This window comes from Pristiophorus japonicus, chromosome 19, assembly GCF_044704955.1.
Source record: "Pristiophorus japonicus isolate sPriJap1 chromosome 19, sPriJap1.hap1, whole genome shotgun sequence".
NCBI classification, from domain to species: Eukaryota; Metazoa; Chordata; class Chondrichthyes; family Pristiophoridae; genus Pristiophorus; species Pristiophorus japonicus.
In genome coordinates, this window is record NC_091995.1 from 1,264,138 (window position 1) to 1,275,595 (window position 11,458).

Below are 11,458 nucleotides of genomic sequence, written 5' to 3' on the forward strand. Positions count from 1 at the left end.
AAGCAGTGTGGGGCCATCGCCCGGGACAATCCAGAGTGGCAGTTCATGCACCGTGCCCTCGTAGGTGACCTTGACCATGGTGCTGCCAAGGACAGTGATAAGCTCTTTGGTGTACGTTCTCAGTTTTGTGTGGATGGGGCTCAGGGCTGGTCTGAATGCCTCGTTGCACCACAGTCTCTCAAACATCTTTTTACTCATGATGGATTGGCTAGCACCAGTGTCCATAGAAACATAGAAACATAGAAAATAGGTGCAGGAGCAGGCCATTCAGCCCTTCTAGCCTGCACCGCCATTCAATGAGTTCATGGCTGAACATGAAACTTCAGTACCCCCTTCCTGCTTTCACGCCATACCCCTTGATCCCCCGAGTAGTAAGGACTTCATCTAACTCCCTTTTGAATATATTTAGTGAATTGGCCTCAACTACTTTCTGTGGTAGAGAATTCCACAGGTTCACCACTCTCTGGGTGAAGAAGTTTCTCCTCATCTCGGTCCTAAATGGCTTACCCCTTATCCTCAGACTGTGACCCCTGGTTCTGGACTTCCCCAACATTGGGAACATTCTTCCTGCATCCAACCTGTCCAAACCCGTCAGAATTTTTAACGTTTCTATGAGGTCCCCTCTCACTCTTCTGAACTCCAGTGAATACAAGCCCAGTTGATCCAGTCTTTCTTGATAGGTCAGTCCCACCATCCCGGGAATCAGTCTGGTGAATCTTCGCTGCACTCCCTCAATAGCAAGAATGTCCTTCCTCAAGTTAGGAGACCAAAACTGTACACAATACTCAAGGTGTGGCCTCACCAAGGCCCTGTACAACTGTAGCAACACCTCCCTGCCCCTGTACTCAAATCCCCTCGCTATGAAGGCCAACATGCCATTTGCTTTCTTAACCGCCTGCTGTACCTGCATGCCAACCTTCAATGACTGATGTACCATGACACCCAGGTCTCGTTGCACCTTCCCTTTTCCTAATCTGTCACCATTCAGATAATAGTCTGTCTCTCTGTTTTTACCACCAAAGTGGATAACCTCACAGTTTTCCACATTATACTTCATCTGCCACGCATTTGCCCACTTACCTAACCTATCCAAGTCACTCTGCAGCCTCATAGCATCCTCCTCGCAGCTCACACTGCCACCCAACTTAGTGTCATTCGCAAATTTGGAGATACTACATTTAATCCCCTCGTCTAAATCATTAATGTACAATATAAACAGCTGGGGCCTCAGCACAGAACCTTGCGGTACCCCACTAGTCACTGCCTGCCATTCTGAAAAGTACCCATTTACTCCTACTCTTTGCTTCCTGTCTGACAACCAGTTCTCAATCCACGTCAGCACACTACCCCCAATCCCATGTGCTTTAACTTTGCACATTAATCTCCTGTGTGGGACCTTGTCGAAAGCCTTCTGAAAGTCCAAATATACCACATCAACTGGTTCTCCTTTGTCCACTTTACTGCAAACATCCTCAAAAAATTCCAGAAGATTTGGCAAGCATGATCTCCCTTTCACAAATCCATGCTGACTTGGACCTATCATGTCACCATTTTCCAAATGCGCTGCTATGACATCCTTAATAATTGATTCCATCATTTTACCCACTACTGAGGTCAGGCTGACCGGTCTATAATTCCCTGCTTTCTCTCTCCCTCCTTTTTTAAAAAGTGGGGTTACATTGGCTACCCTCCACTCGATAGGAACTGATCCAGAGTCAATGGAATGTTGGAAAATGACTGTCAATGCATCCGCTATTTCCAAGGCCACCTCCCTAAGTACTCTGGGATGCAGTCCATCAGGCCCTGGGGATTTATCGGCCTTCAATCCCATCAATTTCCCCAACACAATTTCCCGACTAACAAAGATTTCCCTCAGTTCCTCCTCCTTACTAGACCCTCTGACCCCTTTTATATCCGGAAGGTTGTTTGTGTCCTCCTCAGTGAATACCGAACCAAAGTACTTGTTCAATTGGTCTGCCATTTCTTTGTTCCCTGTTATGACTTCCCCTGATTCTGACTGCAGGGGACCTACGTTTGTCTTTACTAACCTTTTTCTCTTTACATACCTATAGAAACTTTTGCAATCCGCTTCTTCTCGTGCTCCATTTTCCCTGCCCTAATCAAACCCTTTGTCCTCCTCTGCTGAGTTCTAAATTTCTCCCAGTCCCCAGGTTCGCTGCTATTTCTGGCCAATTTGTATGCCACTTCCTTGGCTTTAATACTGTCCCTGATTTCCCTAGATAGCCACGGTTGAGCCACCTTCCCTTTTTTATTTTTACGCCAGACAGGAATGTACAATTGTTGTAATTCATCCATGCGGTCTCTAAATGTCTGCCATTGCCCATCCACAGTCAACCCCTTAATATCATTCGCCAATCTATCTTAGTCAATTCACGTCTCATACCTTCAAAGTTACCCTTCTTTAAGTTCTGGACCATGGTCTCTGAATTAACTGTTTCATTCTCCATCCTAATGCAGAATTCCACCATATTATGGTCACTCTTCCCCAAGGGGCCTCGCACAACACCCAGTCTAAGATGGCCTCCCCCCTAGTTGGTTCCTCGACATATTGGTCAAGAAAACCATCCCTTATGCACTCCAGGAAATCCTCCTCCACCGTATTGCTTCCAGTTTGGCTAGCCCAATCTATGTGCATATTAAAGTCACCCGTTATAACTGCTGCACCTTTATTGCATGCACTCCTAATTTCCTGTTTGATGCCCTCCCCAACATCACTACTACTGATTGGAGGTCTGTACACAACTCCCACTAACGTTTTTTGCCCTTTAGTGTTCTGCAGCTCTACCCATATAGATTCCACATCATCCAGCTCTACCCATATAGATTCCTAACTATTGCATTAATCTCCTCTTTGACCAGCAATGCTACCTCACCTCCTTTTCCTTTTATTCTATCCTTCCTGAATGTCGAATACCTCTGGATGTTGAGTTCCCAGCCCTGATCATCCTGGAGCCACGTCTCCATAATCCCAATCACATCATATTTGTTAACATCTATTTGCACAGTTAATTCATCCACCTTATTGCGGATACTCCTTGCATTAAGACACAAAGCCTTCAGGCTTGCTTTTTTAACACCCTTTGTCCTTTTAGAATTTTGCTGTACAGTGGCCCTTTTTGTTCTTTGCCTTGGGTTTCTCTGCCCTCCACTTTTCCTCATCTCCTTTCTGTCTTTTGCTTTTGCCTCATTTTTGTCTCCCTCTGTCTCCCTGCATAGGTTCCCATCCCCCTGCAATATTAGTTTAACTCCTCCCCAACAGCACTAGCAAACACTCCCCCTAGGACATTGGTTCCGGTCCTGTCCAGGTCCAGCTCCATGGCAACGGGTAAGACATTCAATTTTATGTTTAGCATTATAGGTGGCCATTTCATAGAAAATGTGTGCACCCCATGTACTTCAGCATCTGCCTCCTCTCTCTGAGGCTCGAAATTGCTTTGATCCATCATGGACCGATCTTCCTCTGCCACGTGGTGGTTAGCAGGTTTTGCAGAGCTTGCAGCTCCTCTGCAAACTCGTTGGAGGTGCGCCATTGTTCCACAGCTCTTGCAAACATACCCTTTGAAGTGGCATGAATAGGCTGAATGGAAGCCTCCACAACACCAACAAGGTGTGAATTGCCTTGCATTGATCCTTTGTTGCGGACTCTGAGTCATCTGGGTCACCTGAGGCCTGCTGGCAGTTGCAGACTCGTGGTTTCTGCCCAGTACATTTCTGCCCGCAAACACAGTTCCAGTTAATTTATGAACATTGCTGCCACTTATGTGCTGAGAGATTTGTTTGGTGTTATTGCTGGTGGACATAAATGCCTGTGCTATCGCAATGGCCTTACTGAGGGTCGGTGTCTCTACAGTCAAAAGTTTTCATAGGATGGTCTCGTGGTCAATGCCCAGTACAAAAAAGTCTCTGAACATTTGCTCCAGGTAGCCATCAAACTCACATTGTCCTGCAAGTCGCCTTAGCTCGGCGACGTAGCTCGCTACTTCCTGACCTTCAGATCGCTGGCACGTGTAGAACCGAAACCTCACCATCAGCACGCTCTCCCTCGGGTTAAGATGCTCCCGAACCAGTGTACACAGCTCCTCATACGACTTATCTGTGGGTTTCACCGGAGCCAGAAGATTCTTCATGAGGCTGTCGGTCGGTGCCCTGCAGACCGTGAGGAGGACTGCTCTCCTTTTTGCAGCACTTCCTTCTCTGTCCAGCTCGTTGGTTACAAAGTACTGGTGTAGCCATTCGACATAGGCTTCCCAGTCCTCACCCTCTGAGAACTTCTCCAATTTGGACGCCCACAGTTTGCTGCATCTTTGCGTTGGATTCGTCTGCTCGTTGCCAGTTATTGTATTCCTAACACAGATGAGACTGCACACAGGGAGGTTAAAGTAACAGTGACCTCAGTCTTTAATAAGACACTCCAGACTGAGGAACAGGTCTTAGGGGCCGGCTTATATAGAGTGCTCCCAAGGGATATGTAACGGTCACCACACGTTAAAAAAATCCACCCACAGGCATCTTCCACCCCTAGAGTTCAGGACTAGAACATCGGGTCCTTCATTGAAACATCTGTGAACTCATGTGGAAGCAAGTCATCCTCGGTCGAGGGACCGCCTATGATGATGAACGACCAGATAATCTGTTTTCAGTGGTGTTGGTTGAGGAGGAACTATTGGCTCAGGACATCAGGGAAAAGTCCTGTTTTACTCGAATAGTGGGAGCTTCTACATCCACCTGAGAGAGCAGACGGGGCCTCGGTTTGACGTCTCATCCGAAAGATAGTGCGGTGCTCCCTCGGCACTGCGGGGATGGGGAAGTTGGAATATGTGCTCAAGTCGCTGGAGTGGGGCTTGATTGGGACTGAGAGCCGAGAGTGTGACCACTGAGCCACGGCTGACTGCTTGGTAGCTTAAGTGGGACAATAGGTCACACTGGACATATAATCAGACACGGATATAGGGTTAAATGTGCAGTGTGGTGGCCCCGACCTGCGTGAGAACACCAGCGGCAGGTCGGGGCCATAAAAGGAGCGGTGAGCGGCCTCGGGAACAGCATGGAGGCCACTGCAGGGAGCTGCGCGAGCTGATGCAGGAGGGCGATGGCAGCAAAGAGTGACCTCACCATGATCCAGGTCGGTGATTGGAGCGTGGGCGAAGGAGCGGCAAGACACTGTGGAGGGATGTGATCGGGGCCCAGGAGAAGCGTGAGTTCGAGGCCAGGGGCCCAGGGGCAGCACGGGCCCAGCCCACACTGCTATATGTGTGCGCATCTTGGTTAATCCTTGCCACTGGACCAAGACCTCGCTCTGCCAAGCCCGTGTGGTGGCTGGTGTGCAAAGGTCACCACACATTAAACAAATCCACGCACAGGCATCTTCCACCGTTCAGGATGTAGTTCAGGACCTAGAATATTGAAACACCTGTGAACTCATCCTTTTTTGGCGTGGAAGCAAGTCATCCTCGTTTCGAGGGACTGCCTATAATGAAAGGGTTAAATGTGATAGTAATACCCGCCCTCCTGTATGGCTCAGAGACATGGACCATGTACAGTAGACACCTCAAGTCGCTGGAGAAATACCACCAACGATCTGCAAGATCCTACAAATCCCCTGGGAGGACAGACGCACCAACATTAACATCCCCAGCATTGAAGCACTGACCACACTCGATCAGCTCCGCTGGGCAGGCCACATAGTTCACATGCCGGACACGAGATTCCCAAAGCAAGCGCTCTACTCGGAACTCCTTCAAGGCAAACAAACCAAAGGTGGGCAGAGGCAACATTACAAGGGACACCCTCAAAGCCTCCCTGATAAAGTGCAACATCTCCACCGACACCTGGGAGTCCCTGGCCAAAGACTGCCCTAAGTGGAGGAAGTGCATCCGGGAGGGCGCTGAGCACCTCGAGTCTTGTCACTGCTTTCCAAATGCGCTGCTATTTCATCTTTAATAAATGTTGCAGTGACAAAATAGGCACCATTGGCCTGCAAAAACAGGATGGATGGGTGGGTCCGGGGCGGGGGGTGGGGGAGGGGGGGAGGGTGGTGCTGGTCTTAGAAAAGCAAAGGTCACCACATAACGAAGCACAATTAAGATGAGGCAGTCTGACAGAGGGCTCCTCTGGTCAAAGCACAAGAGAGATGAGATAACATTTCGAAGTGCAAACGCACTCGAGGGACACAGTGAGGTTTGTGGGAAAGTACTAGGGGCAAGCATGGTCAGGATTGTATCTTTACTTTGAGTGACAAGGGTTTTGACCATTCAAATCAATGAATGTCTCATATATTGAATGTTCGGCCATTATAGGCCGAGGAGCTAGATAAAAACCCTGTGTGTTCTTTGTTCGGGGAGAGGGAGTGAGGACAGCTCAGCTCAGACTTGACTCTCCCTTGCAAGTAAAATAAAGACTACTTGAATCTTTGAACCCAGACCTGGTGTTGATTTTAAATACGCCACTTTAGTAGCAAAGGCAGACATGAGGGGAAATGAACTGGTGTGGTAATATTAGACACTGGGGCACCATGGGAGTGTCTGTATGGGGGAGGGGCACCACTGAGCCTATGTCATCAGCAGTGATACCATGTCCCTAAAATCAATGGAGGCCTCCCAAGCTCCATCTTGCACCAACTCCAACTGATCCAGTAGTCCGGCCTCAATGCTATTCTGTACAGTCGTTCCTTCAGCAAGTGTCTGTCCCACCTGTGACAGAGTCGGTAATTCCCGTATTGGACTGTACAGTCACCTAAAAACTCACTTTTAGAGTGGAAGCAAGTCCGAAGGATTGCCTATAATGATCCTGTACAATGTTCCACTCACGCATCACACCTCCCCCTTCCTTCACTGCCTCTGTTGCCCCTCCCCCTCCTGTCCTCTGACACCTTGATTTTAAAATCCTTGTCCATGATTCAGATTGCACAGTGTTCAGTTCCTCAGATAATGAAACAGTCTGTGCCCGACCTGGATAACATTCAGGCTTGGGTTGATAAGTGGTAAGTAACATTCACACCACACAAGTGCCAGGCAATGACCATCTCCAACAAGCGAGAGTCTAGGAGCAGGGAGGTGTTGCTACAGTGTACAGGACCTTGGTGAGACCACATCTTGAGTATTGTGTACAGTTTTGGTCTCCTAATCTGAGGAAGGACATTCTTGCTATTGAGAGAGTGCAGTGAAGGTTCACCAGACTGATTCCCGGGATGTCAGGACTGACATATGAAGAAAGACTAGATCGGCTAGGCTTATACTCACTGGAATTTAGAAGAATGAGAGGGGATCTCATAGAAACATAAAATTCTGATGGGACTGGACAGATTAGAAACAGCAAGAATGTTCCCGATGTTGGGGAAGTCCAGAACCAGGGGTCACAGTCTAAGGATAAGGGGTAAGGCATTTAGGACCGAGATGAGGAGAAACTTCTTCACTCAGAGAGTTGTGAACCTGTGGAATTCTCTACCACAGAGAGTTGTTGAGGCCTGTTCGTTAGATATATTCAAAAGGGAGTTAGATGTGGCCCTTACGGCTAAAGGGATCAGGGGTTATGGAGAGAAGGCTGGGGTGGGGTACTGAGGTTGAATGACCAGCCATGAACTCATTGAATGGCGGTGCAGGCTCGAAGGGCCGAATGGCCTACTCCTGCGCCTATTTTCTATGTTTCTATGTTTCTAACAGCACTGTGGGAACACCTTCACCACACAAACTGCAGCGGTTCAAGAAAATGATTTACCACCACCTTCTCAAGGGCAATTAGGGATGGGCATTAAAATGTTGGCTTTGACAGTGATGCCCACATCCTGTGAATGAATAAATAAATTAAAACATTTATGCCTCCAAGTTTAGTATGATCTGAAAACTTAAATAAAAGAGAGAAAGACTTGGATTTATATAGCGCCTTTCATGACCACCGGACGTCTCAAAGTTCTTTACAGCCAATGAAATACTTTTTGGAGTGTAGTCACTATTGTAATGTGGGAAACGCGGCAGCCAATTTGTGCACAGCAAGCTCCCACAAACAGCAATGTGATAATGACCCAGATAATCTGTTTTTGTTATGTTGATTGAGGGATAAATATTTGCCTCTGGACACCGGGGATAACTCCCCTGCTCTTCTTCGAAATAGTACCCTGGGATCTTTTACGTCCACCTGAGAGATTTAACGTCTCATCCGAAGGACGGCACCTCCGACAGTGCAGCACTCCCTCAGCACTGCACTGTGCTAGATTTCTGTGCTCAAGTCCCTGGACTGGGACTTGAACCCACAACCTTCTGACTCAAAGGTGAAGGTGCTACCCACTGAGCCACATACTCTTAAATCCGGCTCGAGTCCCTCGTAGTCAACACTAGCCCATCCAAGAGGGTGCATTTTATCCCAACTCTAACGTCCAATATCCCAACCAGTTTCCGATCCGTGCCGTGACATTGTATCCAAATCCTCGTTTTCAATTTTATAAGAACATAAGAACATAAGAAATAGGAGCAGGAGTAGGCCATACGGCCCCTCGAACCTGCTCCGCCATTCAATAAGATCATGGCTGACCTGATCATGGACTCAGCTCCACTTCCCTGCCCACTCCCCATAACCCCTTATTCGATTATCGGTTAAGAAACTGTCTATTTCTGTCTTAAATATATTCAATGTCCCGGCTTCCACAGCTCTCTGAGGCAGCGAATTCCACAGATTGACAACCCTCTGAGAGAAGAAATTCCTCCTTATCTCAGTTTTAAATGGATGGCCCCTTATTCTAAGATCATGCCCTCTAGTTCTAGTCTCCCCTATCAGTGGAAACATCCTCTCTGCATCCACTTTGTCAAGCCCCCTCATAATCTTATACGTTTCGATAAGATCACCTCTCATTCTTCTGAATTCCAATGAGTAGAGGCCCAACCTACTCAACCTTTCCTCATGTCAACCCGGTGGTGAGTGTGTTCGGCAATTAGCTGGAGCGGCTGTCAGTCATTGATTGTGATCGGCGATTAGCTGGAGCAGCTGTCAGTCAGTGAGTGTGTTTGGCGATTGGCTGGAGCGGCTGTCAGTCAGTGAGTGTGTCTACAGGGCTGTAGTAATACCCGCCCTATGTACAACAGACACCTCAAGTCGCTGGAGAAATACCACCAACGATGTCTTCGCAAGATCCTACAAATCCCCTGGGAGGACAGACGCACCAACGTTAGCGTCCTCGACCAGGCCAACATCCCCAGCATTGAAGCACTGACCACACTCGATCAGCTCCGCTGGGCAGGCCACATTGTCCGCATGCCCGACACGAGACTCCCAAAGCAAGCGCTCTACTCGGAACTCTTTCATGGCAAATGAGCCAAAGGTGGGCAGAGGAAGCGTTACAGGGACTCCCTCAAAGCCTCCCTCAAAGTGCAACATCCCCACCGACACCTGGGAGTCCCTGGCCAAAGACCAGTCCGCCCTAACTGGAGGAAGTGCATCCAGGAGGGCGCTGAGCACCTCGAGTCTCATCGCCGAGAGCATGCAGAAATCAAGCGCAGGCAGCGGAAGGAGTGTGCGGCAAACCAGTCCCACCCTCCCCTTCCCTCAACGACAGCTGTCCCACTTGTGACTCTCATATTGGACTGTTCAGCCACCTAAAGACTCATTTTAAGAATGGAAGCAAGTCTTCCTCGGTTCCAAGGGACTCACACACACACACAACAGGTACCGGTAAGCGTGACCTCCTGTGGTTCGGAAAATCCTCTGTTCCGGCACCAGTCAGGTCCCGAACCAGAGAGGTCCAACCTGAAATACTTTTCCTTGTTTGTTCCTGGGGAGTCGCTGGCAAGGCCAGCATTTATTGCCCGCCCCTAAATTGCCCTTGAGAAGGTGGTGGTGAGCCACCATTTCAGGGGGCAGTTAAGAGTCAACCACGTTGTGGGTCTGGAGTCACAACTAGGCCAGACCGGGTAAGAATGGCAGATTTCCTTCCCTACAGGACATTAGTGAACCAAATGGGTTTTTACAACAATCCACCAGTTTCATGGTCAGATACTAGCTTTTTATTCCAGATTTATTTAATTAGCTGAATTTAAATTCCCCAGCTGCCGTGGTGGGATTTGAATTCACATCTTTGGATCATTAGTCCAGGACTCTGAATTATTAATCCAGTAACATAACCACTACGCTACCGTACCCCATGATCTTAGATGAAAATACTTTGATATAACGTGATCTTGGATTATAGTAACGTGACCCTGGATTATGACCCTGGCTGATATTACACCATCTTGGATTATAATACTATACTTTGGTAAAATACTGTATAGTGCATTCTTTTTGTCAACATCATAGGCAGTCCCTCGGAATCGAGGAAGACTTGCTTCCACTCTAAAAATGAGTCCTTAGGTGGCTGAACAGTCCAATATGTGAACCACAGTCCCTGTCACAGGTGGGACAGACAGTCGTTGAGGGAAGGGGAGGGTGGGACTGGTTTGCCGTACGCTCCTTCCGCTGCCTGCGCTTGGTTTCTGCATGCTCTCGGCGATGAGACTCGAGGTGCTCAGCGCCCTCCCGGATGCACTTCCTTCACTTAGGGCGGTCTTTGGCCAGGGACTCCCAGGTATCGTTGGGGATGTTGCACTTTATCAGGGTGTCCACCTTTGGCTCGTTTGCCGTGAAGGAGTTCCGAGTAGAGCGCTTGCATTGGGTGTCTCGTGTCTGGCATGCGGACAATGTGGCCCAGCCCAGCGGAGCTGATCGAGTGTGGTCAGTGCTTCGATGCTGGGGATGTTGGCCTGGTCGAGGACGCTGATATTAGTGTGTCTGTCCTCCCAGGGGATTTGCAGGATCTTGCGGAGACATCGTTGGTGGTATTTCTCCAGCTGCTTGAGGTGTCTGCTGTACATGGTCCACGTCTCTGAGCCATACAGGAGGGTGGGTATTACTACATAACCATAACCAGTGCCTGGAAAGAATACTTTGATATACCGTGATCTTGGATTATAGTAACGTGACTCTGGATTATGACCCTGGTTGATATTACACCATCTTAGATTATAATACAATATTCAATTAAATACAATACAATAGTGCATTCTTTTTGTAACGCCTCCCTCACTGCCATCTAATGTCTTCTGCTGTCAGAGAGAGTATTGTTGGAAGGAAGCCTGATTGTTAAAAGGAATCTTCGTTCTTAACGAGTTAATTATCTCAATGGCAATAACAACATTGAGTTAACAAACAGATCCCCGGGATAGCAGTTACCCTGAGCTGCACCGTACTGATCCCAGGTATTGTCTTGCATTCATGATATAGGCCATTCTCAGACAATGAGTCACACAGCACGTGATGTCTACAGAAGGCAAATGTCCCCCCGCACCCCCCCCACCCCCCCCCGCCCACACACACACACAACATGTCTCCAATGTCAAAACTGTATGTGGTGGCATTTCCAGTCTGGTGATGAGAGAGCAGTGATGTTTGTGCTCGTGGGGTGGTGGGAAGGGAG